Source organism: Anabrus simplex, chromosome 1 (assembly GCF_040414725.1).
Source record: "Anabrus simplex isolate iqAnaSimp1 chromosome 1, ASM4041472v1, whole genome shotgun sequence".
NCBI lineage: Eukaryota > Metazoa > Arthropoda > Insecta > Orthoptera > Tettigoniidae > Anabrus > Anabrus simplex.
In genome coordinates this window covers 540,658,074-540,681,672 of record NC_090265.1, presented here as the reverse complement: position 1 = coordinate 540,681,672, position 23,599 = coordinate 540,658,074, and the positions used below count along the sequence as shown (strand labels likewise).

Sequence of the window (23,599 nt, the reverse complement as noted above, 5' to 3'; positions counted from 1 at the left end):
TGCTCATAGGGTCGGTTGGTGCATGCATTTCAGTGGGCTTGGCAGACTGATATGTAATAGCAACTTCTGGCTCGGTGAGGAAAGCAACGGGAAACTACCTCACTCCTCATTTCCCTAGTACGTCTCTTCAGTGATGCCTAGGCCATCTATGACAGCTCATGGCGGAACTGTTGAGGATCCAACCAGCCTTCGGGCTGATGACTAAAACATACAACAACAACAACAACATCCATCTTCAATTTTGAATAAGAAAGGGCGACTATAAGCAAATTGTGTATTGGGACAGTTATTACTTACTTCGACATTCCTAAAATAAACTTCACTACGTACCTTATCAAACAATAACATGGAACTACCTAGCCGAGACTGCAAGCGTGCCCTCTGTTCACTCACTTGGTTACACAAAAGAGAACACCGTGATTGCTATTTGAAGAGAAATCCATTCGTCATTCTAAGGGAAAGGGTTCCAGCGATAGATAAGGATAAGGATATAGCTACAGTCGTAACATATGAGTGTAGGTATCATAGTAGTTTCACAAATTGATTACAGTATATGAGAAACGTAAATGCATATTCCATTTGTTCTCTGTGGTAAAATAAATTGAGCTAAATGGTCGTTTAGCTGTAAGGTTACATTGAGAAGATGGTGGGTTCAAACTCTACTGCCAGCAGCTCTATAAATAGTTTTCCTTGGTTTTCTATTTTCACAACTGGGCTGTAGGCCTACTTTACTTAAGCCACAGCCGCCACTTTCCCATTCGTTGCTCTTTCTTCTCCCAGCGTCGCCAAAAGTCGTGAGTTTCAATGGGGGTATTTAACAGAGAGAGAGAGAGGGGGGGGGGGGGGGAGAGAACGCGCGCGTGAGAGAGAGAGAACAAATAATAATAATAATAATAATAATAATAATAATAATAATAATAATAGTAATAACAATAATAATAATAATTTCGTGTGGCTATTAGTAGTCTGGTGCAGCCCTTGTAAGGCAGTCGCTCCAACGACGGTAGGCGACATCCTCTACAGTATTAGGAAAGTGCATGTTAGTGTAGTAGAGGTCAGCATCGCATGTGATGTGTGAGTTTCAGGAATGTTCGGGACAGCAAAAATACCCAGGTCCCGAGTCAACAGGATTAGCAATTCACGATTAAAATCCTACGATCGGGCCAGGAATCGAATCCGGGCACCTGAGGCCCGAAGGCCCCGAGGCACCGGAATGCCTGAATTTTGTACTGAATTGGAGTTTATTTAACAACCAGAGAACCTACTGGTGATACAGTCGTTCCTTTGACCTGTCGATTTCCACCATACTCAGCACCGGCAAATTTTAAAAATTACAAGATACCCATACATTTTAGTGATTAGAAGTTACAGTAGGCGCTGAATATTGTAGCTTTAGCTTCATCCTATTAGGTATTATTTGCAAGTTTGCTTGAGCAGCAATGAAATGTGGAAGAGACAATATTGAAATCACGCGATATGAAGTTTTTGTTGTCGTCTTTTTTTTTTTTTTTTTTTTTTCGTGAGACAATTAAATTATCACTATAATTTGCTCTAAAGTGAGAGTCTCATACTAATGCTTAGTTTTATTATCACTTGAGGAACTCGTGCTGGGCTTCGAGAACGTCTTATTGTACAGTAAACTGTAGTTGTAATATTGTGCAAACGTGATGCGTAACCCGCTACAAAACAGGAAACACTGTGCTGAAATGAAAACTGACAGTCACAATGAACGCTAATGCCCGGTTTCCGGAACGTGAGATATCGAACCTATAGCGGTATCGAATGGTTAACTTGTGTTTTGGCGTTGCACGAACGTAAGATACATCTATCGGTTCGATAAATCGCTTGCTAACTTAGAGGGCCCTGAGCAGGAGATATCTATTTGTTAACTTGCTGGGCGCGTGCGCAGTACTTCAGTATTAGCAGCTAACATTGTGTTTGTTAAAATTTCTATGGCTTCCTCATCTTCTTCCGACGAACATTGTAGAACGACCACGATTATATCATTGTCGGCCTAATGATCTAATGAAGTATACAGTAGTGAAAATGAATTCAAAGACAGATTGAGGCTAAACAAATTACTGTCATAGGTTTGGTAGCGGTTACAGGCGACAATTTGCGTCCTGTGACAAATAATTTTCCATTGTCCCCTGTTGATCAATTATTAATTATGATACCCTTTAAGATTCAGTACTACTGAGTCTTATCGTATTTGTATCTGTGACTGCATTCGTGTCCATGAAAGCACTGGTAATACAGATACTGAGGGACTCGCTGCAAATCATTCATTTCCACCTATACCTGAGAACGTGAGTTACATTCCTCCCCCACTAACCGTGGAAAAAAAGAAGATAACAGCATTATCGTTTAAATGTTCATCTTTTGATATTTTTAAACCATTGAAATTGAAAATGTATTCCGGATCCAAATGGTCACCCTCATTGGAGGACGGATGGTTTATTTCTTTAGTAGTATAACCGATAATTGCATATTTATCGTAGTAGGCCTACTTGCATTGGCAGTAAGCATGGTAATTTTAACATGTGATTGTTTTTAATTAACGATATTACATACAAGGTACTAACAGGTTATATTACCCGATATATATCCTTATGCTGTGATCAAACACTGTCCATATTTTGTAATAACAGGAAAGATATACAGTATACTTATAAGGCTCAGTGCAAACTGGATTGCGCGTGACATGTGTCACTCGTGTGCATATTGCATTAGGAATCCTAAAACCATGTCAAATTCTTCTGACAGTCCTTAAATACCACGAAACTGACACCCACGTCTGCAAGAACTAGTTGAATACCGTACCCATTTCTCGCTGCATGGGAAAGATGGGATAATAGGAGCTGCACAGAAAGCTCAAATGCGATGCATTACTTGTGCGCATGCGCCTGACAATATGGGGAACACACCTAACGCACAAAAACAAAGCAGTACGAGGGGTGGCATCTAGTGTGTATTTATGAAACTTGATCAACGAGCCAATAGTTGACAGTTCGATAAGTTAGCTGTCGTTCCGCTGTGCAACGCAGCGAAGATTTATCGAGTCGACAGCTCTAACAAAGCAATAGCTTTCGGAAAGATATCTCACCATTCCAGAAACCGGGCATAAGTGAACTAGAAGAGCAAGCACAAAGCTCCTAAAATTAGACATCACTGTATCACTATGTGAAACACAGACGAACAGCAGGTGACTGAAGAAAATAGTAAGTACAGCCAGCGCAGTGGCGCGTCATAGCGGTCAAAGTTAACGAACACACAAATCCACACGAAAAAATCCGAACACGAGCGGCTCGATCGGAACTGGATTACAGAATGTGCTGAACCGTAGAATGCCCGATTAGAGCACCTAGTGTACTGTGAAAACGAAATGACTTTTTTTTTTACAGTTGGCTTTACGTCGCACCGACACAGACAGGTCTTACGGCGACGATGGGATAGGAAAGGCTTTGAAGTGGAAGGAAGCGGCCGTGACCTTAATTAAAGTACAGCCCTAGCATTTGCCTGGTGTGAAAATGCTAGGGCTGCGTTGTCAAGACGACTATCTGTTAACTATCTGTTGTTAATAATCACAAGTATCTTGTTGCGTTAGAAGAAGAGGATCAACTCGAAGAATTGGACGAAAGAGTAGTGGATAGATAGAACTGAATCAAATGTCCCTGTAGACGAGAAAAGTAATGGGCGAATTCCATAGATTACACTAGACGTATGTCCTGAAACTCTGGATTTGGATGCACCATATCTTGTAAGTTACGATCCAAAGCATAAATTTACAGATTTGTAGCCCTGTAACTCGAAACGTTCAATTAAATGTCCGTAAAGTGCTGTACATAGTAGATAAAAACACAATTTCTGTACTTAACAAGAAACATTACATAATACAATATTAGTTTCCAGTATAAATAACGAAGCATCGTAACCTCTTTGGTTAATATGATACTGGATCGAACCCAACTTGTCTGAGAAAGCAGCCCTCTCCACGAGCTTTAACAAGCTGGAACTGGCTTATGGACTGACAAGTGATGCCTGTCACACGACCAGAAGTTGGAACTCTACACTGCACTACAGTCATTCGCCGGGAAGCCCTGTGTGCAATGGAATGTCTATCACCAAATACTAAACAGAAAAGGTTTGATTGAAAAACTGGAAGTCAGGGAGTGAATAATTCTCAGAAAGATCCTAGGCCCAATACTGGAAGATAAGGACTACCGGAGACGTCGCAATTCAGAGCTTACTACGTGAGAGAAGCTCTCTGACTGTGCCAGAAAAACTCATGTTACAGTATTTATTGTCTCCCAACAGATCGACCTATCGCCTCTTTACCTTCTGGCGAAACAAGAAAGTCCTTACCACCTGGCTGACGGATAGTGATATAAAAGAACTGGGGCTGACACTGACATGTTCTAGGATACAACGGTTGAACAAGCGTGGTCTCAGGTACAGCAATTCGAAATAATAATAATAATAATAATAATAATAATAATAATAATAATAATAATAATAATAATAATAATAATAATAATAATAATAATAATAATAATAATAATAATAATAATAATAGTAATAATAATAATAATAATAATAATAATAATAATTTAATTAAAGATTTTGGAGACGCTGAAGTGCCAGAATTCTGTCACGAACGAGGTTTCATACGTTCGTATAAATCTACTGACACAAGGCTCGTGAACTTGAGCACCATCACATACCATTGGACTGAGCCGCGATCGCACCGCCAACTTGAGCTCCGAAGATCACTGCTTCTACCGTTTGAGCCAATCAGTCCGAGTGTGATTTCTAATATAAATTTATTTTATACGTTTATAAACACATTTCCATATCAGATGGCTATAACATTGCAGAGTGATCGCAGACACTACCTCATTCAAACAATTGCCTCATCTTGCACATTAACAGCACTTCTCAAAGTCATCTTATTATCACTCACAGTTACGAAAGATTTTGGCAGTGACCCTCTCTTAAATGGTATCCATTATTTCTCTTTCTTTTGCAATTTAGCATCCATTATTCCTCCTTATCTTATTCTCCTTTATTATGTCTCTCTTTTCTTTTTTTTAAGCCATCCAATTAAGAATTAAATAGATCATTCTTCTTGCAGACGAAAAGGGAGTGGATTTTAATTGCAAATTGGGGCTGCCATTAGGAGTCTGTAATTAACAAGTGACGAAGTTCGAGTTCGGCCGTAATTCTTATCGGAAGCATCAGTATTATCTACACTCTCTACATAAATTTACGTAATTTCCGAAATAACGTTGAATTTGCCCCCCCCCCCCACCTCCTTCCCTTAAAGTGTTCCATCGACCTTCACCACCCCTTGGAAAGATCATGCGCTAGCACATCAAAGATAAAGTACCGGTAAAACTGGTGCCTGAAAAGCATATATGATAGAAGAGGGGTGTAGCTTAAAGGCCGTAGCCAGTATAATAATAATAATAATAATAATAATAATAATAATAATAATAATAATAATAATAATAACTTAATAATGGCATGTGGCTTCCGAAGATTTGAAACCGTATACAGTAGACGACCTGGCCATCTGTGAGGATGGGTCTCTACCTAGGATGAATTCTAATGCTGAAGCCGAACTTGGATCAAAGGCAATCAAGCCATGGAGCCAAACAAACTTGTGTCATAATTCTTAGGTGGTGTAGCTCTTACCAGGCACACAACCAACTGCAGGTGCCATTTTAACCACATACCAGCACTTCTGTAATTCGTAAATCACTGCGAGTACCACGAAACGAACCCGGGCCCCCAAGGACAGCAGCAAACCGCGCCAACACTTACGTTACGGAGGCTGACGGAAAGAGAGTGAAAATTAATTTTGAGTCAAATAGGACAAGTTATATACGGTACGAGTCTTCATCCCTTCATTAGAGAAATTTTCAAGACATTCTTCAAAGCGTTATACGTACCCTAAGAGGATGTGTCAGCTTGAACATGTGGGTAGGGCCTAAGTGCACCTGTACGAAACATTCCGCAAAATATCAGGGACGCGTGGGACATCAATAATGTTTCCAGACTTCATAATTAAATGCGATTATTGTCATGGCTTTTTATTATTTATAATGTAATAATTTTGGTAAGAACAAATGAAATAATCAACTGACTAACGTCCTAGTATATGAATGTGGCGGGAAAAACAGTAACAAACAAATGACAAAATGAAAAGTAGGGAACGATATAGGCCTACATCTTTTCAATTATTTTTTTTTTTTACAAATTTTCTTTACGTTGCACCGTCTTATGGCGACGACAGGATAGGAAAGGGCCAGGACTGGGAAGAGGGTGACCGTGGCCTTGATTAAGGTACATCCTGGTGACTGATGTGAAAATGGGGAAACCATCTTCAGGGTTGCCGACAGTTGGGTTCGAACCCTTTATTTCCCGAATACAAGCTATCAGCTACGTGACCCAAACCGCGCAGCCACTCGCTCAGTGCAAACGATATGCAAGGATATTAACAAACGTATGATTTTGAAGTAGTGGACATATTATTTTATTTACCTTATTAAAGGTATTAAAGAGGAGAGTTCAATAAAGAAAAATACATTGAAAAATGCAATTTCTTGACCCATAAATGTGAACATTCCCCTTACGACCGATCATTAATATCATCCTGAATAGTTACTTATGAGAAGCATTGAACATTACAAATAAAAAAGAAAGAACAGTAGTAATAACGGGGAGTCACTTATTTGAACACATTATTCCTGAAATTTAAAATGTAATCCGTCCCCAGCTAGGTTGTATTTTTTTTTTTTCTTTTTTGACAAGTTGCTTTACGTCGCACCAACAAAGATAGGTCTTATGGCGACGATGGGACAGAAAAATGCGAGGAGTGGGAAGGAATAGCCCGTGGCCTTAATTGAGGTACAGCCCCATCATTTGCCTGGTGTGAAAATGGGAAACCACAGAAAACCATCTTCAGGGCTGCCATCAGTGGGGTTCGAACCCACTATCTCCCGAATACAGGATACTGGCCGCACTGTTAAATTCATTACTCCTACATAAAAAAGAAAAGACAGTAGTAATAATGGGGATTCATTTGTTTGAACACATTATTCCTGAAATTTATAATGTAATCTGTCCCCGGCTAGGTTGTATTTCTTTCTTCTTTTTTTCCAAGTTGCTTTACGTCACACCGACACTTAACTGATAACACCATAATAACCTTATAGTCTTAAAGAAAAATGCAATAATAATCAAATACACTCCAGAATGTACTAGTAGTCACTTTCAGAAATGAAACTATGAACGTTGGCTATAATTCAACTCTTCACAAATCACTAAAAATGTTGCCAAAATGCAAATAAGAAAATAACTGCAAGATAATATTTCCGCAAGCAGGGGTTTTTCTGTATGGATGGCAACGCAGAATGCAACCCAATAGTTGACTATAAATGTTCATCTTTAAAAGTAATGGGGGAGAAACTACAAATCACTGTCTTCAGTAGTAATGCTAAGATTCGTCCTGTAGGGATCAACGTTGGGTGATGCAGACTAAAGTTAACACCAGAGGCAGATACTTCCTGAACACTGTTACAAAGGCTGTATTGTTATCATCTCGTGTGTTTAAGTGTGCTTAACCTAACAAGTAACGAACATTGTTCGGGGAATGTGGTAAAATATCGTATGGCATATGGCCTACGTAGAAGTCTAGTGCACTTCTTTGGAATTGATGCCTGCGGGTCTGTGAGGATAGGGATTTATTTAGGATGAAATATATTAAAGAAGTCACACATCCCAGTCCCCGAGCCAGTGGAAATAACCAGTGAAGGTTAAAATCTCGCCCTGGCCATGAATCGAATCGGGGACCTTTTGGACCAAAGGCCAGCACGCTATCCAGTTAGTCACGACGCCAGGCAGTATGAAAACGAGGCTGATCCAAGAATATTATAATATCAAGTTCTTGTGGCAGCTCCACCGAGCGTTCTGACAAAGCTACGAGAGACTGGGTCCAATCGGTATTGACTGTAATGTCGGTCGAGAGTGTACGGTCAGGGCACGTAGATACACGCCATAGAAAGATATGTGACATTAACAGAAGAAGAATTACGGTAGACACACATTACCTGGAGAAAGAAATTAACAACAAATTTAACAATCTCATGAGCAACCTAAAAGGTAGGCCCGGCTTATTATTCCCTTTCCTAAAATCAAGTTTCAGTCCATCACCGGCTTGCTGGGCCTGAGAAATGAGAAGGTTAGAGATAAGGTAAAAGAAGAGCCTCTACAGAAGTGGACAGAGGCATCTAGAATCATATGGTATGGGCACATGAAGAGAATGACAGAGGAAAGGGCTCCTACTAAAATGTCTTCATTCCTCACCTGAAGGGGGAGGCGGGCCTCTTAGACGGTGACGTCGTCTTTCAGGCCGGCAGATTTGTTACGGTGAATGAGATGCACGGAGGAAATGAAGTGGTTGGCGGCCGTGGCCTACACTAGGAACTGTCCCGGCACTCGCCTAAATGCAGGAGAATGGAAAACCACGGAAAACCATTCTCAGGATAGCCGACCATTGGGGCCAGCCGTGAGGTCCAGCCTTGTCCCGTACCCGAATGCAGAGGCTAGAGCCGTGGCCACCTCTTAGTGAGTTTAACCATTGCAGCACGACCTAGAACAATACGTATTTTGATCTCTATTTCACAGCCTCCCGTGTCACTGATGACTGACCTAAAATATACAAATTCCTTTACTGTCTCCAGGTACTTTCGACATCCTGTAAGTTTGATTTAACCTTGCCGATCAACTTCCATTAATTTGGTCTTTTTTATGTTTATCTCTAGACCATAGTGAAGGCTAATATTTTTCACTCTTGTAAACAGGTCAGTGAATTCCTCTTCACTTCCAGCTTTAAGGGACGTGTCATCTGCAAATCGCAGGTTGCTAATTATTCTGCCGCCAATCGAGATTCCACCACTCCCGCCATAGAGAACTCTCTTGAACAAACACTCTGTTTAGATGTTGTAGAGTTGAGGTGATAATATGCAACCTTGCCTTACTCCATTTGTCACATTGAGAGATCACCTTTATGGTTGCTGTATGGCTTTTTTTAGAGACCATTCAATAACGGTATTAAATACAGTGGAGCGCCGAATTCCTTTAGCACCTACTACAACTTGTCTTACGTAACACAATCAAAGACTTTTTTGTAGTCAAAGAAGCAAAAAAAGGCACGAACACAAAACTCGTGACTTTTCTCGATTATCTGCGTCATGTTCAGGTTGACTCACGTGTTCCTTTACCTGTGACAGTCTGCTTGTTCTGAGGATATCTGAGGTTGCAGGAATGGTTTTACAAATGTAGGCCTACAATAATATATGGAAAACTAAGAATACATTTCAGTAGTCATTCTGGTGAAGAGATATTACGAAAATATCAGCCTCTAAGGAGCAATGAATAATATATCTCAACATTCTACTCATGAAGATTAAAAATAATGTTATAAAAGGAAAACCGATTTTACAGCGCAGTGTGCTCATTATCTGACAGAGATTAAAGAGTTGAAAAGTTTCATAACTACGGTTTCTTAAGTAGAGGTGTTACTTTACAGTTCACAAGATTGTAGATAAATCGTCTCTTTGGAATTAGCTCATTACATTAAATGTCTTTATCGGTACTGGTAAGATACAAAGGCCTATGAACAAATTCTTTGATTCGGGCTGAAGGCTGAAGTGGTAAAATACAGAGAAAATAAAAACAAGCAACCTTAAAGTCAGTTTTACGCGTGATCTGATTTACGTGAAATCCGAACCTCGGGAACACAGTTTTTCGTTTCAAAAATCTCACATGCATTGGCTGGTATCCAACGACGGTCGCCTTAGTGGAAAGACAATACCTAAGCCACTCGCTACCACGATCTACACAGAGAGAATTATTCTAAACTTTTTTGTATTCGTTATGCCCTGCTAAGGGGTGCGTTTGAAATTATTAGTACTTGTTTTTCTTCTTCTCTTCCCAATATCTCTTCATCCCCTTGCCGTGTTCGTTTTTTACGTTCTTCAGTCCATCCTGTATTTAGTCGGGTAAGTTTCACACAAAATGTGTGACTTAAGGTTCTGAATTTTATTCTATCCTGAAGGGTTTCTCCATTAATGCCAATTTCATTTAGGTCTTCAATTATTTCTTTCAGCCATTTGTCATTTTTACATTGATAAAGCTAAGTTTAAAATTTTCTTTGTGAGCCTGTTATTATTTATTCTGTATAACTGACCATAAAATTGTAATCACAGCTTCCTAATGGCATCTATGATTTTTTTCTGTAACTTGATAGATTTTATGTGATTTATTTTTCATCCAAATTCCATTTTTGCATTTTTGATCCAAAGATTTTTCTTTCTTGTTTTCGATCATATTTATTCGAGATTTGACACAAATTATGACATTTTCAGATGCATAACCTGCTTCTGTTTTAACTACTGTGCTCCAATGTCATAAATGGTATATTACATTGGAAAATGTATATTGTAAATTAGGTGCTCATTTACATACCTGATGTGGTTAAGTGTAAGAGAGGGTCAGGAACCCTAACTTCGTCGCAATAAAATAGCTTGAGTAATAATAATAATAATAATAATAATAATAATAATAATAATAATAATAATAATAATAATAATAATAATAATAATAGTAATAATAATAATAATAATAAGTTATTTTTTCGTCCCACTAACTACTTTTTCGCTTTTCTTTGAGACGGAGAATTTTGTTCTACAGTACTTCTTTTAAGTGCCTTAAAATCTACCTACATAAGACTGGAGTATTTGAACATCTTCAGTTACACCGGACCGAGCCGATATCGAACTCAGCAACTTGAGCTCAAAAGACAAACAGTGCTATACCACATGGCTCACTCATTCTGGCCATACCGTAAGAATTCACATCCGTATACAAATTGCTGGCGGGACCTAGTGTTTACAGTGCATTATGTTTTCTGGTATTGGCTAGAGCAATTTTGTCACTCGCATTTATCTGTCTCTGTCTTATCCTTGCCTTTGACAAAATGAAAGTGGTTGAGGTATGAGCGATGCTAGTAATGCCAATCCTTATGCAGCCAGTCCCTGCTATGAATGGTGTAAAAATATTGCTCATAGGGTCGGGTGGTGCATGCATTTCAGTGGGCTTGCCAGACTGATATGTAATAGCAACTTCTGGCTCAGTGAGGAAAGTAGCGGGAAACTACCACACTCCTCATTTCCCTAGTGATGCCTAGGCCATCTATGACAGCTGATGGCGAATCTGTTGAGGATCCAACAAGCCTTCAAGCTGAGGACTAAACATACATACATACATACATACATACATACATACATACATACATACATACATACATACATACATACATACATACATACATACATACATACATACATACATACATACATACTGTACCGGTTACGACCTGTACATAAGTATTTTTTGAGCATGTTACGTTTATTTACCACGCGTAATGTTCCGAGCGCGCCTGGTTTGTTTACCAGCAGCGAGGACCAGCTAGCGAGTGTATGACGACTGTGAGCTGTGACGTAGCCACAGGGGCTAGCTAGACCGCCCGCTCGTCTCAACACGTGTTACCAGCCTTGACTGGTATTTTCTGGATTCCACGTCACTTGTTCTAGAGAGTTCGATGGAGATAATTTTGAAATTTCTATAATAATGATGCTAGCGAATCGAGCGATATGTCATCTTGTTTGGGATCACCTAAACGTCCCAATGCTCGAGTTTCAAGCAAATCCATCGAGGGATTCTGGAGATATTCAATCAAACCGTATTATGACGTAGACGTCCCGAATCGAATAAAAGGAGGACCTACTGTAGCCTATTCAGACAGTCTCAGCTGAGTAGTCAGCGGGGACACTCTTGCTGCTATTATCATCGTGGAACTCTGTCATTATACAAGTGTGGGAAGGCGATTCTTCCAAGTACTATAAGTGGACTCATAAGACTTCGAGTGTTGTAGAAAATTTTCTAAGTTTTCGTAATTGAACTTAGAATATTTACAAGTGTTAATTGAATGGACTTGTATTATTTACGTGCCTTCGAGACTGAAACTTTTCTAAGTGTTTGGACTTGTATTATTTACGTGTCTTCGAAGCTGGAATTTTTCTAAGTGTTCGTGAAATGGACTTGTATTATTTACATGGGTTCGATACCAGAATTCTTCTAAGTGTTCATTGAATGGACTTGTATTATTTACGTGCCTTCGAGACTGAAACTTTTCTAAGTGTTCACTAAATGGACTTGTATTATTTACGTGCCTTCGAAGCTGGAATTTTTCTAAGTGTTCACTAAATGGACTTGTATTATTTTCATGTGTTCGAGACCAGAACTTTTCTACGTGATCATTGAATGGACTTGTATTATTTACGAGTATTCGAGATTGGAATTTTTCTAAGTATTCGTGAAATGGACTTGTATTATTTACGTGGAATATTTGCGACTGTTGAGGAACTCATCCTTCTAATAGACAGTGATTGATTAAGATTGCTAGTGATGAACTTTAACTTTCCAACGGCTTTAAACAAAGTTAGGATTTCACTTGCATTTACTCAAAGACTTGTACACTTGCCAGTGTTGGTTTAAAAGACTTATAAATTTCGTCAGTGAATTTATTTATGTGGAAGGACTTGTGTTTTCGTCAGTGGTCACTCAAAGACTTTATGAATTTCACCAGTGATTAACTTTAAATATATTCAAACTTCCAAGTGAATGGACTTGTGTTTTTCATTCGAGTTTAGGCAAAGACTTGCACCTTCGCCAGTAACGAACTTTGAGTTTAACTATAATTTCACAAGAAGGGACTTGTATTTTTCGTTGCCAAAAGTTATTCAGGGACGAGGATTTTCCTAGTGACGAACTCTAAATTATTAATACCACTCATATCGTTTTAGGAGTGTTGGAAGTCTTGATGTACAATTATCAAGAACTCTGTTTATCAGTTGATCATCCAAGGTTTTCATGGACTCAGTGCTACTAGTGACCTTGGGAGCATCAATTCTCTCAATCCCATTGGGCTGAGGTTGTACATGACTATCTACAACATCACCTGGAGCACCGGGGTTCAACCCGGGCCTCAGAGTTCGAGACATCTCTACTTGCCGTCAATCTAGACAGTCCAGCTGCCTCTGTCTGGAGTATCTGGAGTCCCTGGAATCCCTGGAGTCTTCTGGAACGTGCTTCAACCAGCTTGGCTTGGTGAGCTGGAGAACCCGAGCCGTACTATTGGAATACGAGGAAGACAATCCATTCCTACTTAGAGGTGATGTGCAAATTCATGACTTATTTGAATAAACTCTTGTGCAATCAGAGTCAAAGTTTTTCTGTAGATAGGACCCTACCTCCTGTGCCGAGCCCTAGCTACAATTAATCCAGTTTACGCCCTGAGAACTATATTCATGCTACTTTAAAATTTAATCTGAGAGTCGGGCTCTTCTACTGGTACAATACATACATACATACATACGTACTGACCGGGCGAGTTGGCCGTGCGCGTAGAGGCGCGCGGCTGTGAGCTTGCATCCGGGAGATAGTAGGTTCGAATCCCACTATCGCCAGCCCTGAAAATGGTTTTCCGTGGTTTCCCATTTTCACACCAGGCAAATGCTAGGGCTGTACCTTAATTAAGGCCACGGCCGCTTCCTTCCAACTCCTTGTCCTTTCCCATTCCATCGTCGCCATAAGACCTATCTGTGTCGGTGCGACGTAAAGCCCCTAGCAAAAAAAAACATACATACTGAACCCTTTGGTCCGTCTTGAAGGATACCTACCTTCCTCACCTATCAGCAAAATTTCATGAGATCTGTCTCTTGGGTCGTTTCGGGTTATTCGTCACTTGCTGAGGTAAAAGGTAGGGTTCAGTAATCCTAATCTATCTACTCAAATGAAAGGTCTGTTTAAAAATATTCCTATTTATTCATGTAATTTTTGAAGGAATAATAATTTATAATCAATATAATTTGGACTCACATCTTGTCCACTTGACACCACAATCATTTTACACAGAGGGACCGAACGCTGGTTTGAACCTTTGACCTAACTGCCTGATGGGCATCCTTACTAGAAACCATTCTCCATTATTAAATAAAGAAAGGAAAGTCTGGAAATCCTTAAATTCGGCTTCCATTTGAGAATACATGTACCATCATAATGATTCTTGATGGTCCAGCCCTCGTAACACAAACTCTGGACTCTGGGTATAATTAAGGCAGTCCAATTGGTGTGTGCCACACAGTGGTTGTACGTCATGGACCCTTAATTGAATTGATGTGACCTGCGACTGTCATGGACCGACCTCGAAATTCTAAGTTACTTTAGAGTCATTGTGGATGATGACAGCAAGGAAAATGATGCTACAGTGGCATATGGCCCTAATCTAAGTCCCTGAGGTTGATGACCCCATGGACATCTGTTGTGTATATCCTCCGCATCGCAAGCTCTGCGCATACAAGCTTCGCAACCCGCCGCAGCACCGAAGTTTCTAGCAGCTACGAGGTGTCTTCACTGTGCCCTGGCACGCTCACCGACGACGTCAGCCAGCGATATATAAGGAGCTTCGTTCCGAGCCTCCCCAGGACTACTCCAATGTTCGACGACCAGACCACACCGCAAGTCAGACACGGAGGCATTACTCTTAAAAACGTGTTTTGAACAGGTGGACAAATTGCTGGCCGTTGAGGTTTCACCTCATGAACATTGCCTCATTATCCTGATCCCCGTAGCCACGTCGAGCCCCAAGTATAGCATTCTGCTACTCCCTTTAGTCCTCACCAGTGCTCCGACATCCACCTTAGCATTCTGCTATTTGAATAAATTATTGCAAGTTCCTTGCAAGTATAAACCTAGTACCAGCATTCTGCCTCTCTCTACAAGTTACGCTTGTAATTTCACAGAAGATAGTTTTCGACTATCAGGACAATTTATTAGTGAAAGAGACTATCTCCTCAAGTTAGAACTCTCGTATTGTATAATTGTACATATGCAACAGACATTCAATTTAAGATTTAATTTCAACATTAACTGCGTGCATTCAAACAAGTTTCAAGAAGAATTCAGTTTTATTTCTTTTATATCTTGCATCAAATCACTGAAACAATAAACTTTATGTTGTGTCACTGTATAGCAAGTTCCTTGTATACAACACCATCCAAGTTTCTAAGCTGAAGGCCAAACACAATTTAGTTACATCGGTTGATGACCAAAGTTTCCACTTTACTAACCCCAGCACATTTACTGCTCAATCAATCAAAGTCAAATAATGCAACAACAACAACAACAACGCTCACAATACTTTTGTGGCAGTAAAATCCATTACCTTAGGATATGTCCCCTTAATCGTTACGTTAACATTTAAATCTTCCCAGAGAAATAAAACGAAGATTTCCAGAATGCATCTTCAAGTTACTCGCTTGGTTTCAGTTATTTCGCAAATACGGTTTCCACTGTATTTAATAATTAAATAAATTTAAATGATTTAATGAAATCTTAATGAACAACAAATTCTATCTCCACGGACGAATGGTTTCTATCACAAGTCCCTACTCAAATTCTGACGTAGTTATTGTCAGTTCATGATTAATGTTTGTCATCTATTGTTATCGTGCAGCTGGAAAAAATTTACATCATTTATTTCCAGTATTATATCTTGTTTCATGACATCACACTTTAAATGTAATCTAATACTAACCATTATTAATACTTGGGTAACCCTAATAATTAAGTACAAACCATAAGTAACTCGCTGTACAATGTAAGCCGATTACGATGTCATGTTTTGTCATAACATTCCATAACGCTTTGTGCACCCCTCACACACAATCATCACTAACACCGCTCTATATTTTCGACATCCCTGAAATTGCCTAACCTCGCTCATTATACACTAACTTCGTGGTTTCAAATATACATTACGATCTCAATTAAACAAATTCACAGTATATAATAACCTACACGTTATTCCCGAATGAAAATTTCAACTAGTTCCCGCAATTAATGATCTCCGTTCCAAGGAAGGCAATCTCATTTTAACACATAGCAAGCGCACAACCCCGTTATTCGAGCGGCGAACTCCGATCAGCTGGCAGCATTGAAAACAAACGACTCTCACCCTGTCTGTCAGTTTTAACATGAAACACATGTCTTTCGCCACGCTTGACGGGCCTCTAAGAATGAACCGCTTTGACTTAGCAAAATAGAATAAGATACATTATTCTGACCAAACGAATATGCACATAGATTTTACTTTTAAATGTCCTACAATAATTGTACACGTCGCAAATTAATACTGGCGTGGATTCTCGCACTCTACTTTCCATCCCAAACGTTATAAAATCTTCCTCTTGCTCACGCCAAAGTCCCGGGTTCACTACAGGCTTTCAATCACCTGATTCGCAAATCATATCTCAACTCATACGACAAATCTAACCTCTTGTCTCAAACTCGACGACTCTCACTAACAAAAGAACTGGAATAAAATGCTTAGAATCCACGACGCGTAATAACGCACAAATACTTTAATAATGAACAACTTTGCATAAAATGATATCGTATTTTAAAACTTGGATTTTCACAAAAAATGACTGACAAATTTTAGTGTTATTTATTGTCACATAGATCTAGTTTAAACGGACATAGAATAACATTACACTTCGTGACAAAATTCACCAATCTGCATTACTCAACACTACATACAGCGCTTCCACCCGATTTGAAATGGTTAACCACGGATCCTTTTGCACCAATTCCATCAAAATAACAACAGAAAATTTTACGTCGAATAAACATCTTAATTTGACATCACAAAATATAGGCAATACATTCACGGAAATTATTACCTACTTTGGACGTGATATCACTTCGAAACCCTCATTAATAACTTTTTACAACATTACACGGCACTCGCAATACTTTAAAATTTTATCCAAGCAGAAAATAAAACAAATGACCTTTCGTCATATTTCTAACATTCACAAAAACATATGGGTGACCAACTGCGTCATAAATACCCATTTCAAATACATATAAGTTTGACATCATAAAACAAGATATAGTAGGCGGTAAGATGGTATGTCACCTACCTTATGTTACGTCAGCGTCCATCTTTGGGCTCACCTCTGACCCTCTGTCATTTATTTAGCCATTTTTACATTTCTGGTTGTACATAGAATTTTCTTCATGTTTCCTGGAAATAAAGCATAAAAAAGATATGCCCTTTCACTCGGCGTCTTCGTTGATCGCACTCGACTGATTGTATTTGTCGCCCGCACACGAATTACTTCTATTCACAATGTTACAAATTTTACAAAAACGACTTCGGTATCTTGACCGTCCTTTTTATCAAATTACATATGCTCTAAAAATTATCTCCACATGGATTCAAGACCCCAGCCACATCTGCCAAAATCTGTTTGTTGGACTTATTCAACTTCTTGTCGATCGATTTACAGAACAGTTCAATCCTCTGTCTCAAGCCTCAATAATAAAATACAGGGGTTCAACATGGCATCCTTCTTATTTATAGACACTACCCCCTCTCTCCAGGCATTTTCCCTTTGCCACCAAGAAAAATTGCGTAACATTTTCGTCTTAAATGAACTGTATTTAAAAGAGTTTTTGATGTAACAAGAAAATAAAACAAATGACCTTTCGTCATATTTCTAACATTCACAAAAACATATGGGTGACCAACTGCGTCATAAATACCCATTTCAAATACATATAAGTTTGACAATTCACCAATCTGCATTACTCAACACTACATACAGCGCTTCCACCCGATTGAAAATGGGTAACCACGGATCCTTTTGCACCAATTCCATCAAAATAACAACAGAAAATTTTACGACGAATAAACATCTTAATTTGACATCACAAAATATAGGCAATACATTCACGGAATGCTAGCGGTAGTGATCATGAACCTTTAAAATGTATTCTTATTAAATTAACTGGTTAAATGACCTCATTTGATAGGCACTAATTTCTGTCGACTTAGCGTGGGTAAACTAGACACGCGCGCGTCCCTCTGAAATAATCCACAGAAACGGCTTAGGAGTCTCAAATCCGTCTTACTAAAGGCCAATTGTCTTATAGATAAATACAGGGCCTTCATTATACTGTGTTCACCACTAATTATTTTATTTAAATATATTTATTCAACATAAACTTTCTTCTGTATCCTTCCACTGTCGACACGTGCGGATGACGTCACGTATCATCGCGTGGGAATGAAGGTAGCCACCTCTTGCCACGTGTCACTTCCGTGATATTAAGAAATGTTCAAGCTCCTCATCACAATTGACGTGGGGCCTCATGTAGTAACTCTCATACTTAAAATTCTTAGGGCACAAAGGTCATGGGTTCAATGCATACATACATACATACATACATACATACATACATACATACATACATACATACATACATACATACATACATACATACATACATACATACATAGACTAGCCCTGTGGTGCGGTGTATCGTGAAAGTGCCTCTTACCCGAAGGGTCCATTATTCACTTGGACTGAGCGTTGGAACTAGGAATGCCAGATTTGTAAAACCAAAAAGGAGGACGCTTTGCCTACCACCTAATTTTTCCCCTTTCGTTACTCCACGCCAAACATTCCTTTTGCAATTCCTGAATCTGATTAAACAGTTTTGTCCACTTGAAGCGAACCTTTATAACTATTGCGGTGTCTTATAACATGGAAGTTTTTAAACGATTCTGCAGCTGTTATCTTTACATCACCGTTTTAAGGGAAAAACTAAAATTATTTGAAGTAGAATAATTTCGACATTGTCTCTGTATGTTTAACAGAGCCACCCTTGCATTTACTCAAAATTCCAACATCACAACTATCTACAGTACAATATGCAAAACGATTACCTTTTTGCACTTTATCAAACACACAAAAATTCTTTATCACAGTACGTACAAATTACAGGATAATTTCGGCATTTTATCAAATCTCTTGGGGGAGGGGCTGCACTATGAAATACAACGTTGCTAAATTTCATCAACTGAGGTGATGATCGAAATCACTTATCTGTTATCTAATACTAATTTATATTTTGAAAACTTGTTCGACTTCATTAAATTTTCAAACAATAACTGTGAAAACACAAGCAGAAAAAAATGCGTCCGCTTGCGTTCAAAGAATGACTTCATGTTTGATGCCCCAGAGCCGGACGTCTGGCAAACCTAGCTGGAACTGGGTTCGCTCATAATGGTGAGATCGACTGAGGAGCTGTTTGATACGAGAGGAAGTGGAGTCAGTCAAGAAAGTCTAGTAAATCGAGTGAGGATTTTCACTCTGATCATGTAGCACTCCCGTGCCCTTAGAGCAACGGGTGTCTTTGTAGGCTAAACCTGTAAATGAGATGTTAAAGCCACCGAGTCTTGGTTAGGCGCACCTCACGATATGTATTTAATCCACAAACCTTGGCATCACTTATGCCGGACCACAAGATATTCTCCCGAAGTATTTCATTTTACTTCCTTATGCACTTGTCACGAATTTATACTTTATAGCGGAAAAATTCTTACGAGAATAATAAATTTTCGTGATTGTATCAAGAATTGGAGAGCAGGTCGTCTCTATATTCTGTAATCAAACTAAACAGCATGTGTGTAGAAAATGTCAGTGAACAAGCCAGTTAATTTTTAATGATCGGATATTTTCAGATGTAGACAGTTTTCAACATTCGGGAAAGGAAATATATACTGTTTATGACTGGCCATGAAAATTGTTTCCAAGCCCATTACAAAATGGGTGGCGAATCCTCAAAACTCAACGAAATAATGTCGATGTTGCTGTGAGATGTCGGTCACCAATTTTTCGGTACTGGTCCTAGATGTATCAAAATTCAATACTCCAACTTCTAGCGATGCCAGAAAGGAACTAAGCAAATGCTTTTTGGTAAATAACCAGCTCCAGTATTTGCTGGCAAACCACGAACAATCTTCGCTATTTGCTTTACGTCGCACCGACACTGATAGGTCTTATGGCGACGATGGGATAGGAAAGGCCTAGGAATTCGAAGGAAGCGACCATGGCCTTAATGAAGGTACAGCACCGTCATTTGCCTGGTGTGAAAATGGGAAACCACGGAAAACCATCTTGAGGGCTCCCGACAGTAGGGGTCGAACCCACTATCTCCCGATTACTGGGTACCAGCCGCACTTAAGCGACAGCAGCTATCAGGTAAATAACCATGAGTCTCAAACGAATTATTGACTGATAAAATCACTGACTCTCATTTCTCCAAACAATCAATATTACATATTCTGTTAAACATGCCATGTGCAGTCGCTTAAGTGCGGCCAGTATCCAGTATTCGGGAGATAGTAGGTTCGAGCCCCACTGTCAGCAGCCCTGAAGATGGTTTTCCGTGGTTTCCCATTTTCAGACCAGGCAAATGACGGTGCTGTACCTTCATTAAGGCCATGTCCGCTTCCTTCGAATTCCTAGGCCTTTCCTTTCCCATCGTCGCCATAAGACCTATCTGTGTCGGTGCGACGTAAAGCCAATAGCAAAATTAAAAGAAATATGCCATGACATCAGAATGCAATGTCTGTGCTATGAGAACACACAGCACGTTCTCGCTCATTTAGAGTGGAGCGAGAGAGTGTATGAGACTCCAGTTATATCCGAGGAAGAGTTCGTTACTTGGGTGCTTGCAGTTGCGTACTTTCTACAGCACATGTCTTGTAGGATAGGCAATGACATCTCGTTGCCGAGAGTGTATTGAAGTAAGAGGGCGCAGTTTTGAACAGTGTTGTTCCTTGTTGGATTTTGGTTTATTTTTCTTTAGAGGTGAATTTCATTTTGATTTTGACTATATAGTGGTCTGAATTTGTGTTTATTCCTCCTAATACTTTAACATTGTAGATTTCTTTGTGAAAGGCTTTGTCCATGCACATGTGCTCCAGCTGCCATTCCCCTTCTCTCCAATCAGGATGTTTAGATGTTTTAGGTTTGTTTGCCTCATTTTCAAGTATTTGGATTTGGAAATTAGGTTGTGCTCTCTGTAGAGTTTGATAAGTCTCTGGCCATACTTATTTGTAAATTAATGAGGGGGCTATTTCCCGATTATATTTCGATATTTATCTTTATCCTCCTAGCCTGGCAATGAAGTCCTCTAATAAGATCTTAACAATGTTTTTATCTACGTGGTTTACTGTCTGTTCGAGGAGATCCCAAAACTTTTCCACTTCTTCTTTGGTCTTCGCTAGAAACATTTCCTCATTAGCAGGGAAATAGGCATTTATGATGGTATAAATTTTGTTTGTTGTTTTTAAAGTTAACGTTGCGATTATTGGTGAGATACTTATAAATCGATTATTTTTACACTTACTATTGAACCCTTAGGTCCAAGGTCATGGGTTCACTATAAACCCTGTTCCAGATTGGGCATTGTTTCATAACCCTTTGTCAGGGTTCCCCGCTCTAAATTCTGTATCCTTGTGAATCGGACGGTCATTCCATCGTACATCTCTTCTCCAGGAGCCCCGCTATGAACATTTTCTGTTTATCTTATTCGTCCGTAAAGTTCTTGAATTTCCATTATTATTATTATTATTATTATTATTATTATTATTATTATTATTATTATTATTATTATTGTGTGTGGCTCCATGGCTAAATGGTTAACGTGCTTGCCTTTGGCCACAGGGGTCCCGGGTTCGATTCCCGACAGGTTCGGGAATTTTAACCAAGTAAGTAAGATCGGTTTGCCATCGGCTGAATGAGCTTCAGAACACACCACGCTGCTGTAACAATATTTGCATAAACGGCACGAGTGGTGACCTATAAGGCCATGTAATGAGTCTGCCCTTTTATTCTCACGAGTATTCTGTCCCAGTATGGACACAGGATGGAAATGAGTGCGGTCATACAGCAATCGATTGGTAGAGACTTGTGTCCATAATTAAATAACAGCTGCACAGAGGACATTTTTGGTACTCTGATGTCTCTTAAGGTCTCTTAAAGAAGGGATGTTGAACACTAATAATAATAATAAGAAGAAGAAGGATAGGGAGAGTTGGCTACGCAGTTTGGGTCTCATAGCTGTGAACTTGCACTCGAGGCAGCCTTAAAGATGGTTTGCCGTGATTTCGCATTTTACATCAGGCAAATGCTGGGTCTGTACCTTAATTAAAACCACAACGACAACGTTCCCAAACCTAGTGCTCCGTCATCCTTGCGTCACTGAAAACCTTCTGTGTGTTCATGCAACATTAAATCAATAGCTAAAAATAATAATAAGAAGAAGAAGCTTTGTGCCTCCTTTAGAATTTCTTCTTGTCACTATAATACCCAACAAAATTATTGCTTAAGACTTCAAGCTTTGTCTCCTTCAGGCTGTTTCCGGCGTGTATTGTTCAGAGGACACGTCGTTTGGCCAGAACTGTACAACTACACAACTACACCGAATTAATCATGCATTCAGCCCGTTGTTATGAGCCTTCATTTTCTCGAAAGAATACCTCAAGTCTAATATTTCAGCACAGTTTTCATTCTATTTTAAAGTTCGCCAACTTTAACCTCATTCTTATCGTTATTTATGAGTTTTTCAACGTCTTCATTTCGCCTCTACATTCTTAATAAAATGCATATTAATCCCCTTCTTTTCTGCTAGCACCACACACTGACACACTCTGGAGCTCTTACCGAGCCTAAGTAGTTGTAGGATGTGCTTTTCAAGGTACAAGACTTCATTGTAATCTTTCCATTTGCATATTGGTGAACCTGTGTGACGACCCGTGTTGTCTTGCATTAATGTATTTATAAGGGATTAAGTCTGTTACAGATACCATTGAACCTTTAAATTATTGTTATTCTCCCTTTTTTTCTTTTCCTTCTTCTCCTCCTCTGCATTTTCCCCGCAGGTGAGAGAGAGATACCATTGAACCTTTAAATTATTGTTATTCTCCCTTTTTTTCTTTTCCTTCTTCTCCTCCTCTGCATTTTCCCCGCAGGTGAGAACTCCGCTTCTCGAATCAACGAATATTTTATGCTGTTATACGCAACGTTCGGTTCGAACCTAACGATTTCCATGCCGGTGACTAGTGTGCCTTGCCACCATTGTCTTGGCCTTCCACGAGGGCGCTTGCGTTCGATTGTGAACTTGTAGAGATTTTAAGCGACGGTAATGGTCGTTGCTCTCATGGCATGGTTTTACCACCTCAGGCACCTCTTCCTTCTTCACATCCTCTGTCAGATCTGTCGTTGGTTATGTGATCAAGGGGAGAAACTCTGAGTAACCAGCGCAGCGTGCGTATCTCCATGACGTGCAGAGGACGCTCGGCACTTTTGATGGCTGGCCATTTCTCAGCGCTACTTGACGGACCATAGTGTGATACATTTTAGATTTAAGATGGGCAAGCAAACTGTATATTTGTTGCACAATGCTCTTATGATTCCCTTCTATTTAAGTCAAGCTGCACACACTCTTGTACGCACTTCCTGATCAATGCCTCCGTCGTTCTGCAGAAGTGATCCAAAACTCTGGAAGCAGCTAGTTTTCATCCTCTTGTGGGTAGAAGCGATAGAATAAC

At 39.5% G+C, this 23,599-nt stretch overlaps 1 protein-coding gene across 1 annotated transcript in view; it reads left to right on the top strand.

Annotated features, from left to right (window-relative positions):
- Window positions 1–23,599, top strand: part of prom (prominin) — a 330,972-nt gene that overhangs the window by 264,437 nt on the left and 42,936 nt on the right. The window lies entirely within an intron of this gene.